Source organism: Tachypleus tridentatus, chromosome 6 (assembly GCF_004210375.1).
Source record: "Tachypleus tridentatus isolate NWPU-2018 chromosome 6, ASM421037v1, whole genome shotgun sequence".
NCBI classification, from domain to species: Eukaryota; Metazoa; Arthropoda; class Merostomata; order Xiphosura; family Limulidae; genus Tachypleus; species Tachypleus tridentatus.
Window position 1 is genome coordinate 22,636,291 of NC_134830.1, and position 23,200 is coordinate 22,659,490.

At 35.8% G+C, this 23,200-nt stretch overlaps 1 pseudogene across 1 annotated transcript in view; it reads right to left on the reverse strand.

Annotated features, from left to right (window-relative positions):
• The window catches only part of LOC143252084 (uncharacterized), a 439,932-nt pseudogene extending 429,842 nt beyond the window's left edge, over positions 1 to 10,090 (reverse strand). Inside the window, exon 1 of the transcript XR_013028811.1 lies at positions 9,957 to 10,090. The product of XR_013028811.1 is annotated as an uncharacterized LOC143252084 (transcript). The remainder of the gene's footprint in view (positions 1 to 9,956) is intronic.
• Between the last annotated feature and the right edge of the window lie 13,110 nt (positions 10,091 to 23,200).

Sequence of the window (23,200 nt, forward strand, 5' to 3'; positions counted from 1 at the left end):
CACGCTCAGTGACAGAAACAGATACAGGATTATTATTAATTATTTTAAAATCTTTATTTACATATCTGTTGACTGTAAACGTTTGTTATTCTAATACTTAATACAGTATTTTGTTTTATAAATGTGTTAAACTCCCTACGCCTTTTGACTCAGAAGAGATAACACCCATTCTTAAGTAATCATGGAAGTGTTTCATGACAATAACAAGTACTGCATCATTATCTGACAAAGTAAATGATAGAACTAAGACGTTTAAGACCTGCATCATTACTTGATAAAGTAAATGATAGAACTAAGATGAATAACACGTGCATCATTATCTGATAAAGTAAATAATAGAACTAAAACGTATAAGACCTGCATCATTATCTGATAAAGTAAATGATAGAACTAAGATGAATAAGACCTGCATCATTATCAGATAAAGTAAATGATAAAACTAAGATGGATAAGACCTGCATCATTATCAGATAAAGTAAATGATAGAACTAAGATGAATAAGACCTGCATCATTATCAGATAAAGTAAATGATAGAACTAAGATGAATAAGACCTGCATCATTATCCGACAAAGTAAATGATAGAACTAAGATGAATAAGACCTGCATCATTATATGATAAAGGAAATGATAGAACTAAGATGAATAACACGTGCATCATTATCTGATAAAGTAAATAATAGAACTAAAACGTATAAGACCTGCATCATTATCTGATAAAGTAAATGATAGAACTAAGATGAATAAGACCTGCATCATTATCAGATAAAGTAAATGATAGAACTAAGATGAATAAGACCTGCATCATTATCAGATAAAGTAAATGATAGAACTAAGATGAATAAGACCTGCATTATTATTTGATAAAGGAAATGATAAAACTAAGATAGATAAGACCTGCATCATTATCAGATAAAGTAAATGATAGAACTAAGATGAATAAGACCTGCATCATTATATGATAAAGTAAATGATAGAACTAAGATGAAGAAGACCTGCATCATTATCTGATAAAGTAAGTGATAGAACTAAGATGAATAAGACCTGCATCATTATCTGATAAAGTAAATGATAGAACTAAGATGAATAAGACCTGCATCATTATCTGATAAAGTAAGTGATAGAAGTAAGATGAATAACACCTGCATCATTATCAGATAAAGTAAATGATAGAACTAAGATGAATAAGGCCTGCATCATTATTTGATAAAGGAAATGATAGAACTAAGATGAATAAGACCTGCATCATTACCTGATAAAGTAAATGATAGAACTAAGATGAATATGACCTGCATCATTATCTGATAAAGGAAATGATAGAACTAAGATGAATAACACCTGCATCATTATCTGATAAAGTGAGTGATACGTCTAAGACGTGGGATCTGCAGTCTTAACTGATATATTAACTGATCGAATCAAAAACGTAGTGAGTTTATATGGCGTATCTCGTGATCTAACTGATCGAGGTAAAGGTGTGCATTATTTATTAGGATCCTAATTTTGAGAGTGAGTCACGCCTAGAATACAAACATATATTCTATGATCTGTGAAAGCTAATTCATCAAAAACAAATCTGAGAGGCTAAATGATAGAAGTTGAAACACAGTACATACAGATGTATTACTATTAGGAAAATACAGCAACAGAACATGTAGACCTTTGAGACTAATTCATAGAAAAAATAATAACTAATAATCTGTTGACAGAAACAGCTTTTTAATCAAAAGTTTAATACTGATTACAAATTATTATCGTTTTTAAAAATTGAATGTCAAAGTATCTTACATTTCTATAGACACAATTTTGAAAAGTTAAGTTATATTTTTGTCATTACTGATGTTGTGTAACCCAGTTCATAGCAGCGGTTCCTCATTTATCAGGAAGAGGTCAAATACCACAGTGGACATCGTATATTGTATTGGAAAACCACAATAGTTTAGCAGTTTAAAGTTAGGAACGAATAACGTAAGTATCTCTCGTGTAGCCTTGCGCGAATATCCGGAACAAACAAAAAATGTCTTTCTGTCTCTCTTTTTTTTTTCTCTCTCTCTCTCTCTTTCAAATATACATTACCGTGGTAGTGGAGTATTCATTAAACCATATACAAATGTAGTGTAAGAGAGAAGGTGTTTATATGTACTGTTAGGACATCGTTTGTAAAACAGTGCCAACTTTACTTGTTTACTAGTCAAGCTGCGCGGCACATTACAAGTATCTTTGAAGCGTGAAAAAAACAATTATTAGGTAAATATCTACTTCGTAGAATGTATTTTTATTTGTTATGAAATACACCCTTAAACTTCCTTCTGCGTTAATGTATTCAGTTAGAAAAGTATGTCATATTTTAAGTATGAAAAAGAAAATATAATATAATATAATGTTAGTTTTGCCCGAATAATACACACCGTATTAGTGTTTGATGCACAGAAAAACATCATATGTATTTGTTTCTTTTAATTTCTTCTGTGACAAATCAGATTTAATTTGAAATCAATATTCTCTTACGATGTAAAACGTTAAAGGTTTGAATATTTTAAATTCTAAATGCTAGATTCAAAAGCTATTTTTTATTCAGTTTTTAGTGTATTTCTTTGCTTCTTCTTACAAATATTCCATTGAAGCATATTTTTGTTTATTGTTGTTGATATCGTGTTTTGAATTATATCATGAAGATCTGAACAACTGTGATAATGATGCGAACTCGCGACTGATGTTTAAGTATCAAAATGTGTACGATATATTATAATTCTTTAATACGTTTCTTTTAGAAACGTGTTTGATCTCGAGTTATCAGAAAACACACATTGAACTGAAAAGTTCGTATGTTCTATCCATCTTTGTCTTATTCGTGTGGTTTAAAATGATTTTGCTGTCAAACAGTTACTTAGATGTTAGTGGATAAGATTATTTATTTTGGCCATTTCAAAGCGAGAAATCTAAAAAAAGCTCAGGGTCAGTAGGCAGTTTCAAATTTGAATATTATTAATAATTTGCTTGATGCACGTACAAATTCAGAACGTATTATTCATGTTTTAAACACCCTCAAATAATAATGGGCCCGTCCCAAATAAATATGCTCGTGAATTCCATGGTGCACTGCTACGTGCGATAAAGGTCAGCAGGTTTCACAGGACCTAAAATACCTTCAGAAAGGAATGTTGTATTTAATTCTGCTCGTAAATGCAATTTTACAAAAAATAAAAGTGTCTCGTGATGTTTCAACCGTAAGTTTCGATTAGCCATGGTGGAAAGAAAGCTTATTGTGTAACTTTTCTCTAAAATAAAAACTTGTCTCTGTACGAAAAACTGTAGTTGGGTGAATTTTACCTCACTACCAGTCCCTAATTGATTGGCTTAGAATAAAAGTGTGTAGAAAGGTGCAGTAGGTAGGTTAGCTTTGCAATTTTGGTACATAGGGGTAATTCGTTGTTCGGTGGCGTTCTAATTATCCACAGCTAATGTGCTAAAGAAATACAGTAGACATTAATGTAGTACACTGGCCAGGCAAATTAGAATTAATTATTTCTTGAAATTACTTTGCATATATAACCCAAACATCTACATTTATTCAGCACTTAAAGTATTGACAATAGTTCAGAATTCCGAACAGCGCTTTCACGAGAAACAGGAAGCAAACACTTCGGATCTCTAGTGATTTGAGCTTCTGTAGTGAATGTGATATGTAATCAAATGAAGCGATCAAATCAACTGTTCAAACTAATGCAACTATTCCAGAGGCTTTAGATCAGTTGACTCTTCCAACGCAAACATATTACAGTCCAAAACCCTTGTTACACACAGAACTCACCTCTATAAAGCAGTTTGTCTGGAAACTATACCAGAGTCTTCACTTGAAGCGACGTGGACTGAATAATATTCAACGCCTATGGATCGGATAAGATTTGTTTGTTTTTGAAATTCGCGCAAAGCTACACGAGGGCTATCTGCGCTAGCCGTCTTAGGCTAATTTACCACAAGTGGGGTGTAATGTGACGGTCAATCCCACTAGAGAGGAAGGCAGCCTTCCCTAGTCTAAATTAGGGACGGCTAGCACAGATAGCCCTCACCAGCCACCGCCAAAACTCAAACAAACAAAACTCTTTTACCAACGAATAGTGGGATTGATCGTGCTCGGATCTGATAAGAATTGGAAACTTTTCACCCAGAGAACATTATGTTGTAGTCATTAAATGCTTGTATAATGTAATAATAGGAAACTTACTGTTATGTCATGAAAAAAACACATTTAGACATGAAGCTATGAAACAGAGAAATTCCCCAACACATACACACTAGAAAACATTAATTAGATATCAGTTTTGTAGAAAGTTATAAAAACATTTGTGATATTATATTATAATAATATTTTATTATACCCTCTTCTGTTATTATATATAATACAAAGCTTTTGTGTTTTGTTACATCCTCGAAGAGAAAATTACGAAATTGATTTTTAAAATTACGGATCCTTCATGTGATCATGCATATAAAACACGTTATGATATTGCAGTCAACCATTATCCACATATTTGTCACACATAAACAATGCCAAACACACGTTATCCTGTTCTAGTCAACCGTTATTCCCGTACTTCCCACACATAAACAATACGGTCTGCCATGGCAAGGTCTTTAAGGCCTCTCTACTCATAATCTGAGGGTCTCAGGTTTGAATCCCCGTCACACGAAACATGCTCGCTCTTTCAGTCTTGAGGGCGTTATAATGTTATGGTCAATCGCACTATTTACTGGTAAAAGAGTAGCCCAAGAGTTGGCGGTGGTAGGTGATCACTAGTTTCTTCCCCTAGCCTTGCACTGCTAAATTAGGGACGGCTAGCGCAGATAGCCCTCGTCTAGTTTTGTGCGAAATTAAAAACACAAACAACATTGAAAACATGTTATAAAGTTCTAATCAACCATTAACCACATACCTTCCTTCCCAGATAAATAAGGCTGATGACAGCTACTAAAAACAGAATAATCAATGCCTTTACATTACAATGTCACGATATTTATAACCCTGAAATACAAAGCAGTCACAATTTTACTCAAACCTAACTGATGATACTATCTATAGAACAGAGGAGTAAACATATGCATGTTATATAAATTTCTCTACCATTGACTAATTTGTTTGATTTGTTTTAGAGGTTTATTACAACGCTATATAAAGTGATATCTGCATATAACGCTTGTTTTCGGATATTCGTACGAACCTAACGAGACCTACTTGCTTTGGCCGTCTGTAAGTCAGAACTGGTATACGTACGATATTTTTACTTTTATTTCATCTATCACAGTGAACTTCTACTGAAATATGATTTGACAAGTTTGTAGCATTTATGCAACTAGTTTATCATTCGTAATTATTAAACAAACATACTGTTTAAGACATAAAAACAAGTCCAATCGATCATCTGATTCACCACTTGTCACTGAGTCATGCCAGTTTCTGTGGCTTCATTGGTCAGCCTGGACAAGGCCATATCGAGAAAACAAGATCAGGTCTGTTTTAGAGGTGTAACATATTATAATTTGTCTTGGACATGTCTCCAATTTATTACTTTACGTACGTTACGTTTTGCGATTTCAATTAACAGGTACTTTTAATTTAGGAATTAATTAAATGTTAATATGTATTAAATTTATGGTATTTGCCAACAAGATTGTTACACAGAAACGTCTTTGTTAACATAAATATATTTTAATATACAAACATCAAAATAATACAATTTATAATAATGGTTATTACAAATACTGGTATACATACAACAGTTTTACAAACTTACAGACAACACTGAGTATTATACCCAGTCTAGAACTGAATACTTTTTTGATGATCTAGGACCACGACGAACAAATTAATTCTGAGTTGATATTGTTACACATCGCTTAAGCTAGCTAGCTCGGTTGGCCTCTCATCGCTTACTTTTTATCGATGGAGATATTTAATGTTCTCCTAGACATGATATCGTTTGAAGTTAAATTACTGAAGTTGAACGGTTTGTAATGTTCGGAATCGATAAACGTTACTGGTCAAATTCTGTAGATATTAATAAGCAAGCCCGGCATGGCCAAGTGTGTTAAGGCGTGTGACTCATAATCCGAAGGTCGCGGGTTCGAATCCCGGTCGCACCAAACATGCTCGCTTTTTCAGCTGTGGGGGCGTTATAATGTGACGATCAATCCCACTATTCGTTGGTAAAAGAGTAGTCCAAAAGTTGGCGGTGGGTGGTGATGACTAGCTGCCTTCCCTCTAGTCTTACACTACTAAATTAGGAACGGCTAGCGCAGATAGCCCTCGTGTTGGTTTGCGCGAAATTCAAAACATAAAATATTTTGTAACGTAGACAATGTATCATTCCAGCTGTAAACTACGGTATGCTATGGTTTGTTGAAAAGAAAAAAATGTTTGAAATACCTTTCTGCAGTTGGAATAGCTAATTAACAAAATATATTCAAATTATGCCCAAATAGTGCCTTATTAACGGTTAATTATAACAGAAATTTTCCATAATCCTTTTTAGGGCGCGAGTTAGCACCATAGATTTTTGGAGCTGGAAAGCCGTGTTTCTAATTTATGTAGTATAACAAAATATTATCCGCATCGTGAGTTGTGGGCGAGTGTTAAGAGTGACAATCAATTCCTTGTGGTAGTTGATGAGCTGGCGGGCCACCTTCCCTCTGATCAGAAGTGAAAAATTACATGTGGCGACAGACGGCTTTACTATACAATTACAAATTCTCCAACTTTTGCATTTATTTTTTGTGATGGTTCTTCCCTTTGTATGGCCCGCCATGGCCAAGCGTGTTAAGGCGTTCGATTCGTAATCCGAGGGTCGCGGGTTCGAATCCCGGTCGCACCAAACATGCTCGCTTTTTCAGCTGTGAGGGCGTTATAATGTGACGGTCAATCCCACTATTCGTTGGTAAAAGAGTAGTACAAAAGTTGGCGGTGGGTGGTGATGACTAGCTACCTACCTCTAGTGTTACACTACTAAATTAGTCCCTAATTCACTTTGCGCGAAATTCAAAACAAACAAATCTTCCCTTTGGTTTGTCACAGGTTTTTTGTGGCAGTTGAGAAATAATGTTCACAAACTTGAAATTGGAAATGCATAATATTACATTGTTATATAAAATCTGTATTGTTAAAATGGGAACACTGTTAATATGTAATCATATGCTTCAGGTGTGGTTATTAACCACTGAATTGTTATTGTTGTGTCCAAGAAAAAGTTTGGGAATACTAAACATGTAATTGTTTTCTTTCATTGTTTTATGAAGAAGTACTACTGAGTGTAGAAATAATACACTTGTTTCTTAGTGTATTACGAAAAGATACTGTGAATAGTTAGGGAATTGTTATACTCTCAGGGCTTAGAATTTGGTATTTGATATGCAAAAAATTCTACATTACGTGATACTTTAAAACCTTCCAGTAAACTTTAAATTTATTTTTATTTTTCTAGGCAAATTTTAAAAACACGTTAGTAAAAACATAAGTGTCTCTCATTACATATTTCTGTAACCTAATAATATTAACTTGTATTATGTGAGAGGACATTCGTAAAGCACGTTATGAAATATATTTTTGTCTCATTACATGTTTCTCTAAACTAACCATATTAACTTTTATTCTGTTATAGGATATTCTTAGAGCATGTTAATAAATATCAGCTTATCTCATTAAACGTTTGTATAATTTTAGTATATTCGAAAAATTACATTTTAATTTATATTCTCCATTCTATTTATAACTTACTAATTAGTCAAACTAACCTTTCTCTGATACTTCTTGATGTTTACCAAACATGCTCACCCTTTCAGCCGTGGGGGCGTTATAATGTGACGGTCAATCCCACTATTCGTTGGTAAAAAGAGTAGCGCAAGAGTTGGTGGTGAGTGGTGATGACTAGCTGTTTTCCTCTAGTCTTACATTGCTAAATTAAGGACGGCTAGCGCAGATAGCTCTCGTCTAGCTTTGCGCGAAATTCAAAACAAACATAACTTTTATTCTGATTGTGAACAAAACGTTCATACGTGTTAAACCCCTTCACATATAACAATAAGAAACTTCCAATTTTTGTTGAAATCACTTTTACCCCTACAAATCGTTTTTTATATGAATAATGAACGGAATGTTTGTTGTTGTTGTTTTTTGCAAACTGTTCAAACTAATAAATCTGTTTATTCATGTATTTTGCAAAAATATAAACACTGCCTTCATATTGAATATATTTGTTTAGAAATAAAGAACGTAATATCAAGACAGTGGTAGCAGTGAAGTGGAACTGTCCGTGCTCTTTGCTCGTTTGAGAAATATGGTATTCATTTAACTCTTATTTTTGTTTTCATGCTGAAGTTTGGACTAGACCTCATTTACGAACAACATAAGGGTTAAGTTACTCACCATGCTTCTCTTCGGAGTAGAACCATCCACCAAAGACATAAGTTACAGTTTACCCACCACGCAACTGTCTGAACTGCATCTTAACACTCCTACGAAAAGTGGGGCCTAATAGGCCCCAGAGCAACTTGAAAGGTTATTAATATTAGGCTAATAATTTTGTATTTAAATGAAATTGCCATTTAAATCCATTAATGAATGGATTAACGAGATTCCCACTGTCCCTATCTACTATCTAGCGAAACCACAGCCAGGGAAACGGGCTTGGAGAAATCAGGACTAGAAACGTCTTTTCGTAGGAGTGTTAACCACCATGTCATTGTTTAACTGGAATTAAAACACCAATAATCTCAGGGTTACTTTTCTTACTATGCTCTTGTCTGTTGGATCTCAATCGACAACATAATAAGGGATAGTTTACCTACCATGTTATTGTCTGGATCGCACCTCAGTCATAAACACCAAAAAGGTTTGTTAATCACTACTATGCGGATTAAACTTCATCGATAAACAAAGTTAGAGTTAGTATATCCACGTTTATTCGGGACTGGACCTCAACCACCAACAACATAAAGATTAGTTTATCCACTATGTTACTGTAAGAACCAGACACCGATCAGTTTTATAAATTGTTGTAGTACGTACGTGATACTTTTAAACCGTAATAATGACAACTTCTATGTAACCTTTTATACAAGTTACTTGATATAACCATCATCAGCATTAACAAATAAACAAACTGTGTGAAACAATTGCTCACGATGTCACTTTTAGAACCATCCTTCCAGTAACTCACAATCCGTTTTACTGTGACATCATACGATGGGTATCAGAGTTGTAACATTTGAGTTTGTATAAAATTAGGCAAAATGTAAATATAAACTACATTGCTGGGAAAATACTTAATTACAAATTAGTTAATGTTCGAATTACATCATCAATATGGGAATCACTTTTATTAAGATCGGCCTTTAGTTCAGTATATCGAAATGGGTTTTCGGAAAATTAATACCCGCTACTGTAATGAAAGATATGATCTGAATTTCACTCTTAAATCATTGGAAAAAATATGTTATATTAATTGTGGTCTAACCGTATACATTTTATTTTCGAGTACCCTATATCTAATATCTATGTGATTTGTGTATCTACTTAAAAGGCTGTAAAACATATTTTGACATAATTCAAAATATTCTGCTGAACAAAGTAAGAAAAATACAAACAGCTTTTGAATAGCATGTTATTCCGAGTGTTTAACACAAAGAAAACTTATTTTTACTGTTAAGTCACTGTTATATTTCAGGTCGACTTTAATTATTACACTGCTGAATACTTCCAATTACCGACTCTTAATCTGTGTTTGTTTACATAAGATGCTCTAAGAATTATAACCAAAACAAACATCTCTTAGCGAAACTGAAAGAGAAATTGATAGCAATTCCTGTATTATTATCCACGAGACCTGTTACACTAGATTATGTTATCCAAAGCTAATTAGCTATTCTAGAAGTAGTAATACTAATACCCGTGGTAGCAAAACTTACCTTTGTGGCTACTTGAACGAAAACGTATACACAGGAAGCGGCGACGTCGTGGTTGATAGGCTAAGCTACCGTAGTCGGTCCCAGTTCCGGGGCCTTGTTCACCAGTTTCGGAAAACACTCCACTTGTATACAATCATTATATAAGGAAGCCCATGCAAGTTTCTCTCTGTTGCTTCAGGCAAATAGTGGATCATTCCACCACACAAGTTGGGGGAAGGAAAGATCTGTGAAGTGCAGAACTTTAGAGGGGCAAGATAAACCTGATATGGTACACTCTGCCCCCACGATGGGATGTGAAGGTCTTACGACTTATTACACTTAGTGATTTGTTCGTCACAAAAGTATCGATTAAAGCTTCAAGAGGGACACACTTTTATCCTTCTATTATGAAAGTGAACTACTACTCTCTGAAACACTGTGCTGGAAATATGAGGCCTTTGAAGTTAAAGTTATTAGTAACAGAGAATAACCTACCCGCTACTAACGTTACAACATATAGAGCATCAAATGCTGAAGCCATTTTTTTATGAAATAGATATTTCATTTGTCTTTCTTTGACTTCCTTGTGGGGCCCGGCATGGCCAGGTGGTTAAGGCACTCGACTCGTAGTCCGAGGATCGCGGGTTCGAATCCCAGTCACAACAAACATGCTCGCCATTTCAGCTGTGAGGGCGTTATAATGTGATGATCAATCCCACTATTCGTTGGTAAAATAGTAGCCAAAGAGTTGGCGATGGGTGGTGATGACTAGCTGCCTTCCTTCTAGTCTCGCACTGCTAAATTAGGGGACGACTAGCACAGATAGTCCTTAATTACCTTTGCGCAAAATTAAATAAAACGCGCAGATAGCCCTCATAGACCATAAGTGACGAAACAGAAACAATATAGAGTATTATCTTATAATACTATGTGTTTAATTCTAAACAGATAACTCACTTGATAAACTATTGATTCATTAACCCAGTTTCAGACACATTTTTATTTTTGTTTTCATACTAACTATATCATAAACTTTGTCTTGTATTTTGATTTTTAGAGACTGCTTACAAAAAATATTTTCATTACTTACATAAAAAAACGTCCCCCGCTAGTACAGCGGTATGTCTTCGGATTTACAACGCAAAATGGGGGTTCGATTCCCCTCGGTGGGCTCAGTAGATAGTCCGATGTGGCTTTGCTATAAGAAAACACACACATAAAGGAAACATCTAATTAAGTTTAGTGTTCTAATTTTACATCTAAACCTCACATTCCCAACATGGATGAAATATATTTTCTTATTGTTTTAGAAACGTGACACTAAAAGTAAAATCCATTAAAATTTTAAATGAAAATACTATCGATATTTTGAATGTATTTTTTGTGAAACCTTATTTTTCTGATTAAGAATACGTAGAGTTACACATATTTATCAAGTTTTCATATGGAAGGAAATGTTAGTGTAACTAATATAATGTAAGCAGTTTCTTTATCAACTTTTGTATTCTGGTTTAAACTGATCATGAGTAGACAACCATAAAGGAACAAACAGGAAATAACTTTTTTAGTTGAAGTGGATATTCGTCACTGTAACTGATAGTGGTGTTATTATTGTGACGTATTGTTTGTTTGTTTGTTTTTGAATTTCGCACAAAGCCAGTGATCTGCGCTGGCCGCCCCTAATTTAGCAGTGTAAGACTAGAGGGAAGGCAGCTAGTCATCACCACCCATCGCCAACTCTTTGGCTACTGTTTTACCAACGAATAGTGGGATTGACCGTCACATTATGACGCCCCTACGGCTGAAAAGGGCGAGCATGTTTGGTGCGACGGGGATTCGAACTCCCGACCCTCAGATTACGAGTCAAACGCCTTAACCCACCTGGTCATGCCGGGCCGGAACTATAATTAAAGTGAATTTTAGAAGCACATTTGTTTATCGAAAACAGTTAACGAACCATTTTTATTTCCAAGATACTGTTTGTTACAAGCCCAGAATTTAACTGTCCTAAAATTAATGTTTTTAAAATTACTGACTTAATTTAATCACCTTAAAACTGACAGGGTTCCGTTTTCTATATCACTGTCCTACTTGCTTGGAAACAGAGATAACCGGGATTGCTCAGAAAATAGCTTTCCCTTTACCCCGCTCTTGAATTGGAGTTTTGATGATGCAACTTGAGAGAAAAAATTCCGGCGAAAAAGAGCCGATGATCGGCACCCAATCACGGTTTTGAATAACGTACACCAGGTCATAAAATCCCTGACCGATACCAGACTTAAGGTTCGTCAGGGTGCCTGAAATCTATAAATCCGATGCCACATTTTTGATGTGGGGAAAACAGGAGAGCCCCGAGAAAACCCACTTTCACTAGGTGGTGCCAATAAAGCCAGCTAGTGCCTGTTGAATTAGTATGAAGAAGAAGAAAGGGATCATATATATAATTCTAAGTGGACGGGGAGATTTTCAACTTGAAGATTGGGGTTATTCCCTTGTTAACGTCTTGGGGATTTGTTTGGCGAAAAACAAGGTCGTGAGTTTGTTGGTGGAGAAAATCGTGAGATGACTGTCCAGAATGGGGTGAAAGGTAATAGTGATGATTCGGCTGCCCGATGCCATGGGTTAGTGGGTGGTGATGAGTCCGCCTCCCTGTTCCGCTGGACTGTGGGTAGTGGGGATTCGTCGTCCTAGTGGCCGTTCGTCTGGGTAGCCTTCCTTCGCCAATAGGTGCGAGTTTGGATTGCTTGAGATATTAGTGCTGAAGAAGTGGAGGTTGAGGCGTCTACCGTAGTGAAGTCCAGAAGTGTGGTTTGAGTGCCCTGAGGTATCTTGTTGTACGAATCAGTTTAGGTGGTTTTACTGGGTGTTTGTTGGTTGGTTTGCTGTGAGAAATCGTCGGTCGATTTCTCTTGTTCTGGCTTGGTTGATCGACGATGAGGGCGCTTCGGCACGGAAGTGAAATATATGGTAATAACAACCGTTTCGTAGGATGTAGTCGACACTACACCTCGAAGTTGTCACTATCTTGAGGAAGTAAGTAGGCAGATTGGTGTGTTTAGAAAAGATACGATGTACTTCGTGTATCTTGTATTGGATTTGGCACTCGATGGCATGTTTTATTTCTTCAAGTTGGATGGTTGGGTCGACGCCTCTTAGAAACACGGAAAAAAGGCTTTCAGGGCTTTCAGAGGGGGAACAACTGACGTTAAATTCAGATGATTGTCTGTTCGTTTTGAATTTCGAGCAAAGCTACACGAGGGTTATTTTTGTTAGCCGTCCCTAATTTAGCTGTGGGAATGCAGGTATTCTGTCTCGGCCCAGTTCTCACATGAAAAGGCCTAAAAGTGAATGCAGACATGACATCAGAAGATGATATTGACTATGATAAGTTAAAACAGTGGTCTTGTTGAAACGTTGTGAACTTACCAAGGAAGGTTTCAGTTGGAAGTTCAGAGAAGTCAAACTTGACACTGGATAAACTGTATTTCAGTATATGGTACGTCAACAGCAATATTTCACAAGATGGCTGTCATAGCTAAATATGAAGACTGTTTTGAGGGACTGGAATATCTACTAATAGATATCCTCTGATATTTCACTGTTCCTAAATGAGAGAGCATAAATGACGTGGACAACATGGTCAAATTGGCTGGACAGTATATAGAGGAAGCATAATTGGCAAGTCCAAGAACAACCAGTTAAAACTGAAAACAAGGATGGCTGACCAGTAACAGGATGCCACCAAATAAATTAATGATCGAAATGGAGAAGAAATGCTATATTTGTTATAAAATGGGTCAAGTTGCGAATGAGTGCAAGTCTGTCACCAAAAACCAATAACAAAAATTTCAACGTAAAGTAGCTAGAGTTATCTACAAAGATAGTGCTGGCAAGAAAATAGAAAGGAGCGACTATCACCATTATGTTGTCGGCAGAAAATATACAATAAAAACAACATTTCTGGTTCACCACAAGAAGGAAGTACTGTCTTCAGGACTGATGGCCAAATCTAGTTAGTGAATGGGTCAAGAGTGCTAGTGGTAATTGGAACAAGTGACAAACATCAAGAGGCGCTAATAAACCACAATATGCCAGTAGGTGTATTCTGTGTCGGGGACACAAAGTGAAAGTACTATGAGACATTGGGTGCAGCAGGGCAGCATTAAGAACCAGTCTAACATCTGATGACTAGTTAACAGTCAAGGTACATCTATGTGTGCTGACAGCATAGAGAACCAGTCTAATATCTGATGACTAGATGACAGTCAAGATACATCTTTGTGTGCTGACAGCATTGAGAACCAGTCTTATATCTGATGACTAGGTGACAGTCAAGATACATCTATGTGTGCTGACAGCATAGAGAACCAGTCTAACATCTGATGACTAGATAACAGGCAAGATACATCTATGTGTGCTGACAGCATAGAGAACCAGTCTAATATATGATGACTAGATGACAGTCAAGGTACATCTTTGTGTGCTGACAGCATTGAGAACCAGTCTAACATCTGATGACTAGATAACAGTCAAGATACATCTATGTGTGCTGACAGCATAGAGAACCAGTCTAATATCTGATGACTAGATGACAGTCAAGGTACATCTTTGTGTGCTCACAGCATTGAGAACCAGTCTAATATCTGATGACTAGATGACAGTCAAGGTACATCTTTGTGTGCTGACAGCATTGAGAACCAGTCTAATATCTGATGACTAGATGACAGTCAAGGTACATCTTTGTGTGCTGACAGCATAGAGAACCAGTCTAATATCTGATGACTAGATGACAGTCAAGGTACATCTATATGTGCTGACAGCATAGAGAACCAGTTTAATATCTGATGACTAGATGACAGTCAAGATACATCTTTGTGTGCTGACAGCATTGAGAACCAGTCTAATATCTGATGACTAGATGACAGTCAAGGTACATCTATGTGTGCTGACAGCATTGAGAACCAGTCTAATATCTGATGATTGAAAGTTTTCAATAGCAATAGCAAAGGTGGGTACTCCATACTATATGGGAGACACTGAGGTCACGTGCATTAAGGTACCCACGTGTGACTTGGTGATTTGAAACACATCAGACAGTAGAAGGTGGGAGGAACCAGACACTAAGAAGACTAATCAAGCATTTGAAGTCCCCACTGGAGCTCAAGAAAAGCAAAGCAAGCAAGACGTCAAACCCTTCAAGATTCGATAGGTGACTTCCTGAATATAGGTTTAGAGATACTAAAAGAAGCATGGAAGAAAGTGCGGAAAGTTTGGAACAGTGTTCAGTATAAAGCCGAACACGAGACAAAGGGAAAAGGAGCTTACAGTTATATCTACCAGGGAGGTTAAACATATCTTAGTACCAACAAAATACCGCACTCAAGCGAGTAGCTTTGGAGGGACACACAGGAGAAAATAAAACAGCAGAGAAAATCAGCAGTAACTCCTATTAGTTGAGGATAAGTGTAGATTTAACCATATTCTGCAGGTCATCCAACATCTGACAAAACACAATATCTAGAGGAATGATAGAAAAGCTGGTACTGAGTGAGATGCCTCTGGTAAGAAATCTGTTCATCCAACTAGCTGTACTCGTATGCTTGATTGGACCAGTAGCACCTTTTTCTAACCAAGGTAACCAGTATGTGCTGACAATGGTCGACTATGAGACATATTATCCAGAAATCATAGCACTGCCAAAGATGAAGACAGAGAGAATAACAAATGCTCTTCTGGAACTGTTCTGCGTCGTAGATTTTGTGAAAGAAGTCCCGAGTAGTAGTGGGACTTAGTTTACTCCGAACGTGATGCAAAAGTTATGGCGACTCATCAGCACTGGGCATTTCTTTACTACCCATACAACCTCAGTGTAGCCCGCCGTTAGTACAGTGGTATGTCTCCGGATTTACAATGCTAAAATCAGGGGTTCGATTCCCCTAGGTGGGCTCAGCAGATAGCCCGATGTGGCTTTGCTATAAGAAAACACACAACCTCAGTGTAATGGACTTTGTGAGAAAGTTAATACAATTTACAAAAGTATGCTGAAGACAACGTTGACGGACCGCGTGACTGGGTTAGGTACCGGAAGGCAGTATTATTTTCTTACTGAGAAGTCCCACAAGCAAGTAAACGATTTTTGCTCTTAGAATTACTGTATAGAAAAACAGTAAAGGTCCTGTACAGATGCTGAAAGAACTGTAGAGAGGAAAGAAACATATATCACTATGCAGCATGTGGTGCATTTCAGAAAACGACTCTAGGAGACCCGTCAACTTGCTCAAGAAAGCTGATATGCATCTCAAGGCGGTCAGAAGACCAAGGGTCAAACAGAAGGCTTTGGTTCTGCTACAAATAACAACAAACTCATACTGCAGTGGAAAGGTCATTTTAAAGTACAAGAAGTGGTCAACAGAATGGAAGATAAAGTGAAAATAAATGAAAATATCAAAATCTACCATACTAATCTGTTGAATAGGTACTTGGTAAGAATATCTAACTGTGCAGCTATTGAGGCACATGGCAGAGGTAGCTGTCATAAAGATAAAGCTGGAATACAGATGATGAAGACCTACTGAACCTAAGATCACTGGGAGAAGAGGTGATGTACAAAGACGTCAACATCAATAAAGAAATGACTGACAAGCACAAGAAAGAACTACCAGATCTATTGTGCCAGTATGTAGTGTCCTTTACAGATAGATCAGGTAACACAAAATCAAGACAATGATAAGGGATCATATCGAGGTGAAGCCTTACCAGATGTCCTGTCCAATGAGAGAGTAACAAGAGAACTACAAATGTTGATGCAGACTATACGATGAGACTGAATATGTAATTAAAATTGTCTTTGTTTTCCGTATAAATATATTATTAATATTTTGAAGAAGGTTTTGTTGTTACATATACTTGGCTGTTATATTTAATTTTAATGCTAGAGTTATACTTTAGATAGTTACAAAGCTCGAGTGTTAAATTTAGTATTTTAAAAAGAAAATTTATCATAAGTTTGGAAAAAAAACGTAACCTAGACTAATTTACTTTAATCCTGCTTAAACGACTTTCACAGTGACGAAGCTATTGAGGATGCCGTATTGTTTTCATTTTTATTAGCTGTATTATTTTGTGCGTTAGCAGTAATAACGGTGTAGTTATCGTACGCACGATTCGATTTTATTACTTATCAGAATTCCACCGACTTACCCTCAAATTGAAATTATTTTAGATGATTTTAGAAAAATTAATCTATGAGAACTTGAGTTTGGCCAAATACATCAATCAAAAAGGTTTGACTTCTAAAACTTTAATTAGATCTCAAATTGGTGAAGACCTGACTTGTGTAGGAGTTAAAAGTTTTCGTTTGAAAAACAACAACAACAAAAGACTCGCTATGCCGCGGCTAAAAATTATTACTTGTTAGGTAGATTTATGTTTATCATAAAAAACCAAAATTAATATACTTCAGTCTTCAAAATATTTTGAATAACAAAGTATCCATTGTCGTGACATAAAATTAGTGATGGCTTTCACGTATCACTTTTTATTGTTTGTTTTGTTATTTGGTTTGATTTATTTTTAATTTAGCACAAAGCTACACGAGGGCTATCTGCGCTAGCCGTTCCTAATTTTGCAATGTAAGACTTGAATAACAGCAGAACTCTGAAAAACTTTGGTACTAAATTAGATTGACCACCAACTTTAACACGTTGTCTCCCAAGTTTATTTTGCCGATACTTTCCAGTGTCCAGAAAAAAAAAATGTTTTCCTGATGTACCATTCTCATTTGTATCTGTAGCCGTTGTGTCTAAGGTTTTAAAAAAGAAAATAAAGCACGTCTTACTCGTGGATCGTGTGGGTCTTACTAGAAGACTATGATGACCCACCGGTGGGTCGTGTGGAAGCCAATGTGTTAAGAACTGCAGTGGATATCTTTTGCTGAAAGTTTAATAGTCAGCCCAAGTTTTCTTAGATCTTGGCAGTGCTTGATGTATGGCTATAAAGGTACAAGATCAAGAGACAAAATACCTAATTAACACAGAACCTACCAGAACAATGACTGATATTATTTTTATTTCAAATGGGTTTCTTGTCATCAAGAATGGTCAGTAACCCTTTCTTTCTTTGTGAACCTGACGATGATCGAAGAAGGTCGAAACGTTGTTCGCTCCTCTACTAATGCTTTCTTAATCCATACTAGCCGTTTTCAAATAAATAATGGTTGATATTGCTTTACTTTAGGCACTGTTGAGCTAACTCTGAAACTGACTTGATGAATGTTGATAAACTAGACTTTACTGAAGAATATCATTTTTGGCTATCTCTAGGTAAAGTATATTTCTGTGAGAATATAATCTGATACTAACAAGACCTGGCCCAGAAACTGTGGACAGCATGAGTTTATATTGCAGATACCTCTGTATGCTAAAATGTGCTCCATTGTTCACTGCAAATGAGGTCTAGTTCATTGTGGATGTGTAATACATTGATAAAGTCAATACATGAAGTGCATTTTTCATGTTTAGAAAGCAGGAAGAAGTAGCTAAAACAATGATCTGGCTGAAGAAGGCAGTTACGAGTAGTCGGCTGCCCATCTTTCTGAAGGAATTGCTTAAGTTGTTTTCGTTATGCTACGTCCGAGAGTAAAAATATATTTACTGACACGTCTTAGTCACTGATTGAAAGTTGTGCATGTAATATTTATGCTAAATGTTAGCGGAATTTCAGTGACGTTTTGGCTGAATGTATGTTGACATTGACTTGGCGAATTGTAATAGATTAGATGTTAGCGGAGTGCCATGTTTCTGACTAGTTAGCGGAGTGCCATGTCTCTGACTATGTTTATGCAATGTCGATAACAAAATGCTAATATGTTGTCTTATCGGTAATTACATTTATACTTTCTCTTTGGGGATCCCTTCAGTGGCACAGCAGGCAGTATGTTTACGGAATTACAATGGTAGAAACCGGGTTTGAATACCAGTGATGGGCAGAGCACAGATAGCCCGTTATGTAGCTTTGTGCTTACCTTCAAACAACAATAATAACGCTTTAGGACTTTATGGATGCTCTCAGAGATAACTTGATGTTTTACCAGGCAGAGTTAAATCCTACAGATGTTGCTTTCCAACTTGTTGGATATATAAGCTTTGACTGAAGTCTGAAAGTTATAAAGTTTTCTAGGGTCTAAACATGACAGGCTATTAGTAATTGAATTATAACTAATGAGTTACTCGGAGAGGAATAAACAGGAACTGAGGTGCCTGGCAACTTTAATAGTTTACCTGATATACAAGCAAGAATATCTACCCTTAAACAAATAGTGACTCCTGTTAAGATGGAACTGGCTAAACCTCCAGAAATACTACACAAAGTCGTGAAGAGCATCAATGGCAGATGTCCAGTGTAGAAGAGATGCTGTCACTTGATGTGTATCTAAAAATAACATGTGAAAGCCAAAAAAGAGACTTCCACAGATCTTGAGTCATAGAGGATCTTGCATATACCTAGGACGTTTATTTACAATAGGAACAGAGAAACTGGCATTAGAATAAGTTAGATAATTGTGATCTTGAATTATGTGAAGTAATATTCATTGTTTTACTTAAGTGTATTACACAGCAACACGTTCGAGAAAAGGTTACCTTTACTGACACTGTTTTCTTTAAATGTATACCATAAAACAACTTTGTCATTAATTGCTTTCATGACAGTAAAGACAGTTTCATTATGTTTTACATTATATATAATCTCTTTCTTTACTTTGAATTTAGTAAAGGTCAGAAAATTCAGATTTAATAAATAATACATTTCTTGTTGGACTTTCTGTTATTCTATGGAACCTACCCAATTGCTCTTATGAAAAGTATGTGCACGTGTCATTATATCATATATTTGATCCTTAAACGGCGGTCACCATCAATTTATGCTGCTAACTGCAACATTCCCGCTGTTAAAGGGTTAAATATAATGGAAAAAAAGACAGAAATATATATCAATTTGGGGGACCACAGCTCCAAGAAACAGACCTGCAAAGACGTATATACGAGCTGTATTTTATACAGTACAGTACATTGTAACAGATAAAAATCTACGCAACAGAGATCAGTGGCAAAACAGTCAACATCTCCCACGTAACGAAACATAGTATAATCAATAAGGATCTCCATCTGGAAATGTGACACAAGTAACATGTACATAAATAGTTTCTACGACATATCTATTCAACTATTTCATATCTCAAGCATCTGGAGAATCAAATGGTTATTCATACTATTCTGTACGAAGACAACCCCATAGTTTTCTGTATGATCAGGCTGTTGGAAATGGTGGTGAAGAACCATTATCCTCACATACTGCAGTAAGAAGGAATGCAGGGAGAAATGATGTGCTTTGGACATGAACACCTTGCGATGGAGTCTCGTTCAACAAAAAATACTCCACAGGTCTGCTTTCAAGAGTACGTTGTTGTCAGATAGAGCATGACAGAACGTAACCTGTAGAATACAGTGACATGGTTGAGGTCCAGTTTGTTTTGATATCACAGGCTCTAGCTCTGTGTAGATTTCTCTCAAAAGCGTAAAAGTCACGAAGGACTTTCATCTTGTTATATAAGTTAGCCTGATTCAATAATATCTTGTTGAAAGCTATGGAGACATAACTTTCCGTTTTAGCACACGAAAATCCATAAAGCTTTGAAGTTTCAGAAATATTACTGGATATTGTAATATGAATACTTATGTAGACAAACAGTTATTGCAAGAATCAAATTGTCAGCTATCAAAAGCGAACATCAAACACTCCACATGTACATTGTAACAAAATACTTCTGACTAGAAATGTTAGGAGTTTTGTATAATTCAGCAACGAATTATTTTGTTAATTAAATATGAAATGAAACTATTGTAATCTTACACACTGTAATCATAAGTAGAAATGCACTCGTTGACAAAGTACACTGAATATATGTACACGAACAATAAGAGGCCAGACATAAGTTTAACATAAGTAAATAATGTTGGTGTGGTGTTTGTCAGTGTAGGTTTTATAAACTGAGGTCTATACTATGTAAAAACTACACTGACAAACACCACACCAACATTCAAAATACAATGTGATAACTGCCACAACTTCTATATTGGAGAAACAAGTAGAAAAATGGAAACCAGATTCAAAGAACATAAAAAGTCACCTTCACACGTTTTCGAACACTGCAAGTCAAATAAACACAACATAACTATAGAAAATACTCAAATACCAAATAAAGAAACAAACACAAAATTAAAGAATTCTTACTTATACAATAACTTAAACCCAGAATAAACCAATACAAAGGAACACCTTTATACCTATATTAATATAATAAAATAAATAAATTATATATTCAAACATCTAATACCGCCCTCTACATTCCGACACTCGGTTACACAACCCCTTTCAAACATGTGTTCAGCTTCCAGTCAGTTACCTCTTTCTTTGTGAACCTGACGATGACCGAAGAAGGTCGAAACGTTGTTCGCTCTTCTATGTAAAATATTTTCTCAACCCAAACGAGCCGTTTTTGCATATAAAATTATCTGTATACACTTAAAAACATCAAAGGGAGTTGCGGGTCGAAAATATATTTGCCTTATAATATTGGCCCTATATGGTGAGGTGGTTACGACGATCGACTCGTAATCTGAGGGTCGTGGGTTCAAATCTCTGTCACACCAAATATCCTCGCACTTTCAGTCGCGGAGTAATGTTATAATGTGACGGTAAATCCCACTATTCGTTGGTAAAAGAGTAGCCCAAGAGTTGGCGGTGGGTAGTGATGACTAGCTGCCTTTCCTCTAGTCTTACACTGCTAAATTAGAGACGTATAGCACAGATCGCCCTCGTGCAGTTTTGCGCGAAATTCAAAATCCAAACCAAACGTCATAATATTTTCACTCACAACTTCTGATTGGTTGATAACATAGTCTAGAATATTAGCACCTATACATTAAGTTAATTATTTTGACTATTTATATTCTTAAATGGAATCGATGTAAATAATACGTATAGCTAGGAACAGGGTTTTTAAAATGTCATGTTTAATAGTTTAATACTTACGTTACCAAATAGTTTTTTATACAGTTCAGTGGTGAGAGGGCCAAAAAATAGTTCATTCATTGTTATAGTATAGAGTTCACCACAGTTAGGTCCCCCGCTGGTACAGCGGTAAGTTTACGGATTTGCAACGCTAAAATCAGTGATTCGATTTCCGTCGGTGGACTCAGCAGATAACCCGATGTAGCTTTGCAATAAGAAAATTCAAACACAATCAGCATTGATGGATATACGTCGCATCACATAGCCAAGAATGTAAAATTAACGACTCTTGCAGTTATCATTTTATAATTGTCATAAATACTAACTATCAGCGCAGATAGCCCTCGTGTGCCTTTGCGCGAAATTCTAAACAAACCAAACCAAAATAACTTTCGTGAAAAACATATAGATCGGACATTAAACAGTTAATAGGATTATTTAACGGCCGATGTCTTCTAGTATACAGCATATGCGATAACAATAAGTTTAATCAATTATATATCTAAAATTGGTGTTCAAATTCCGCACAGTAGTTGTTGTTGTTTTGAATTAAGCACAAAGCTACACAATGGGCTATCTGCGCTCTGCCCACCACGAGTATCGACACCCGGTTTTTAGCGTTGTAAGTCCACAGACACATCGGTGAGCCACTGGGGGGCCTGCACAATAGACACAGCACATAACTCAATATAGTTTTGTTGTAACGAAACAAACAAACAGTCGCTGACGTGCTCACTAAATTAACTTTATTTCGATTGAAACTCTATTAAAAATTATTTTAGAAAAATCTTACAATTTAATAAAACTTATTTTTCAATTACACTTAGGAATGTTTGAGTTTCATTAAAATGTTTTAACAATATTATCTTTACTTTTAAGTTGCTGTGACTCTATCTTATTAGAAAGGTTGTTATTGATGTACCTAAACTGTGAATCTATCTTATTAGAAAGGTTGTTATTGATGTATCTAAACTGTGACTCTATCTTATCAGAAAAAATATAATATATTTATTAGAAACATCCCTCAGAAAAAAACGTTCTGTGAATCTATCTGATTAAAATGCATGAACTAAACTGTACGATGTTTTAAAACGTATTTTATCTATATTTTAGTATTTCTTTAAAATATATTTCTGTACTTATAACCAGAAAATGGCGTTTATATTCTGGAGTTGTTAACATGTACCCAAAGGTGA